This window comes from Trichechus manatus, unplaced genomic scaffold (assembly GCF_000243295.1).
Source record: "Trichechus manatus latirostris isolate Lorelei unplaced genomic scaffold, TriManLat1.0 scaffold00158, whole genome shotgun sequence".
In the NCBI taxonomy this organism is placed as follows: Eukaryota; Metazoa; Chordata; class Mammalia; order Sirenia; family Trichechidae; genus Trichechus; species Trichechus manatus.
Genome location: NW_004444094.1, coordinates 1,262,456 through 1,266,299, shown reverse-complemented (window position 1 = coordinate 1,266,299; position 3,844 = coordinate 1,262,456). Strand labels below are relative to the sequence as shown.

At 35.7% G+C, this 3,844-nt stretch overlaps 1 protein-coding gene across 3 annotated transcripts in view; it reads right to left on the bottom strand.

The window, feature by feature from the left end:
• The window catches only part of PCDH9 (protocadherin 9), a 1,003,512-nt gene that overhangs the window by 373,751 nt on the left and 625,917 nt on the right, over positions 1-3,844 (bottom strand). The window lies entirely within an intron of this gene.

The window sequence follows — 3,844 nt, the reverse complement described above, 5'->3', positions numbered from 1 at the left end:
AATTCCTTTTGCCACTCATTTTTATATCCATCCACTGTACAATAAATGCCACGTTTAATAGAATGCTGTGTAATTTTTTACACACGCTAAAAACAAACACCGTTTTACACAATTACTTGCACAAATAATTTTGAGATATTAATATATTGCTCTTTCTTTGTGTGTATACCTCCCCTTGCCTACCACCCATTTTCAAGCAGATGCTTAGCTTGATATCTAGTACATAAGTGAGGATGAGACCGGGTGGAAAACTGTAAACAAAACAAAAGGCATTGAGTTTTTTGCAAAGTCCTAAACCTATCATGAATATTCTTTTTAAGTTGGTACTGAGGCAAAAAAAAAAAAGAAGAAATGTGTCTTTGACAGAAAATATCAAGAAAAATAGTGGGGATTCCCTACCCATGCAATGAAAGTGTTTGTTCAGTTGCAGCTGGGAAGGAGAAAGGGGGATGGAGGTCTGGGAACAGAGGAGACAGATCTTATGTCATACTCCTTGGGCAGAACTCAGAGAAACCTGGAGATGTTAGGAATAGAGAGACCTTGAAGTTGGATTCCAGGGCCTCAAAGTGCAGGAAAGCAGGAAAATCCCAGATAGTGGTGGGTTTCACTGTGTATGTTGGCACAGAAATCCACAGACAGCCTCACAGAAACTCCCATCACATGGAGGTAAGAGTGGTATTCTTGAAGATGCCAGCAGGACTGGAAGGCCATCTCATTTGAGACTTGTGTAAAACAACTTAGACAATGGGCATCTCAGTGGACCGATGACCCAGGAACCAGAACATCCTAATTCTCCCTTGGCATTATATCAGCCCCATGGAATTATGGGGGGAAAATGAAGTTTCTGCCACACAGTAAAGTTGGGATTTGAAACAGAAAATTTTTTAAAAAATTAAATTTCTGCACGTCTAAATTAGTGGTATAAGAATCATACCTGATACAATAAAGATTACTCTAGATTTTAAATAAATGTTATATACAAATATCATCAATTATTACTTAATTCGCAAACTTTTAAATTTCTTTTTGGCATCACATGTAAAAACCTAAACATTTACATTTCGTTTTTTAAACAAGAGTTTAATATAACATACAATTTATAATGCCCAACAACCCAAAAGTATGAAACTGGAAGTAAATAAAAATATTGTAGATCAAATTAACTGTGTGTGTGTGTGTGTTTAGAATGAAGACCTTCCATTAAAGTCCAAACATTCCAAAACTCCCCAGAATGATACCATTTGCATTGATTTCTTTGAAAAATTCCAAATGATATGTCACAATAAATTTGATAGTATTTTAAATGAAAAAAAATTTAAATCAGAAACATTACTACAGATGCAATACATATTAATAACTCCACAAACAATACTGATATTCATGCTTTGTAGATGAATTACTATAAAATCAAGGCTTGTCAAGGATCATCAGAACACAGAAAACTCCATTGAAAACAAAGCAGTTGAGATTTAAATAGGAAGAATATTGCTACTGAAGATTATTGTTTCAATTATACCATAGCTCACTTCACAAATTCCTTAAAGATAATTATAAAAAATGTGACTGTAAAAGTTAAAGTTAACATGTCATAATAATATCCTAATATGAAGGAACCTTTAGTCACAAATCTCTTATCTTTCTAGGCTATTCTAATTAATTCTGCTTTAGACAATTACAAAGAAGTTAATATTTTAGTTCCCATTAAATGGCAAAGGAACTCTTAGCCTCAGAGGTCCTCATGGTTCCTCCCTTCCCTGTCTTCTTCACCTTTCTTCCCAAGGATAAATGATGATATCATTGCCACAAGGAGCAGTGTTCCAGTTTAAAGACACTTTATTGAACATTCATCGTCCTAGGTAGAGTCACTGTGTTGAGTTGAGGGTTAGAGTGCCCATGATGTGTCATTCCTTGGGTCTCTTACTTGCATGTGGCTGGATTAGTAAAAACTCTCGGGGCTACCTGAAACAGGTTTGACAGGCTTTTTCTCTCCTTACTAGATCTTCATTATCTTATCCCATTTGGCAGCTGGCCCAGAAATATTGCCCAGGTCTAAAAAGTCATTTGGTGAGTAGATGTACATATTGGGCCAAAGTTCTGGCCTGAAAAGGCCTGGACTGGGCAGCCTGGGTTAACCACACTTTAAAAACAGGGCAAAATATTCTTTTTCCTTTTGTTTAATTTAATAACTAAAATGTGGGCTTTCTCAAGCATGGGCTTAGGAGAAAACAGAAGAGTTTTGGTGGAAGGTGTCTATCATCTAAAATAGGATGTGTCTATCTGTCCACTTTTTCTAGGTCAACTCACCAACCATCAACAAAATGCTAATTTTATCCTCTTTTTTTTTTTTCCTTTCCCTTGAACATAAATTTCCTTTGTGGAACACAGAGGGAATAAATGACTGCTAGTCTGAAATCTAAAGTATCCCTGACTCTTTCAACATGAATAAATAAACAAACAAATAAATTCAATATCATGATGTGGTTATTCTTAATAACAAATCTCCCATAACACCTTCCTGTATTCACCTTGAATTTAGAATTTACTGTTTCTAAAAATTAAGCTATATAACCTGAACCATATTATTTTTTTAATTTAAAAAATACTTAAATGAGATTTTACGCATAAGCTTAAGTTTTATTACGCTCCAAATATATTTTTATAATGTGTTATTCTTTAGGAGTGTCAACAGACAAATTATTCAATAATTTTGTTCATGTAAATTGTTTCTAATCTTAAAGGTATATATAACATGATTTTGCTAATTTGTTCTGTACTCCGGTACTTCTCAGTTGACTCTATAGCAAAAGAAACTACATAACTATCCTTCTATCCAAAAAGGTAATGAAGCCTAAAAGCTGTCTAGACTTTCTAGTTGAACATTTCTAAATCTCTAATTCAATTAGTTAACTAGAAAATTACCCAGATGTTCATTGGCTTCTGAAAGCCACTGATTAAACTCACTGCACCCTGACATTTTTGCATATGCATCTAAAATACTTCAGAATCTGGCTAAAAATGTCATGAAGCACTGACTTAGGCTTATTAAGTGTAAATCCTCCAGCTGGATCTGCACATGTTACAACTGCTTGGAATATGCTTCTGTAAAACATCTTTGGTAAACTGTATAGACAAGTCCTACAACAATTTGCACTGGTATGTTCAAATGGGTATCTCTATCTTGGTTTTGGTTGAGGCCCCAAAGCAAGAGAAGACTACTACTCCCACATACCACATACTTGCAGAAGAGATTTTGAGACTATTAGCTGTATGTCAATTAGTGATATTTTGAAATTGGAGAGAGGGAAACTTGGAGATTAGGAAAAGAGTTTTGAAAGAGTTATTTCTCAACTGTGAGTCCTACCTTTCTGATCCCTTCACGCAAGTCTAGGAAAAGTTGATTCAGTGGAACCAATTTGATTCAATAGTGCTTAGACTGCTCTAAAGAATCTAGTTGGCCAGTTCTACCAAATTAAATGTGAGGAGAGGTTTCCTCTTTAGGGATGGCCCACCTTTCTCGATATGTGAAGTCAAAAGATGCACTCCTGTTTCCCTTATGTGGCCAAGTTACAGTACATACAAGAGGGAGAGTCAGAGCTGGCATGAAGTTTACTTAGAAGCTCCTAAGAGCCTGGAGTGGGGAGAACTCAACAGAAAGAAGGTGCAAATGTAATGTCTCATGCATAATTTCTGCCAATGAGAAGAGAACCACAGGTCAGAGATCTGTAGAGATGGTGGTAAGGTGGGGTAAGAGCATATCTACAAAAGACTCACTTTCTTCCTCCCCCCAAAAAGAGTGTACTTAAATTCCTGGATTTCAGAGAACACCAGTGCTGGATTACCACAA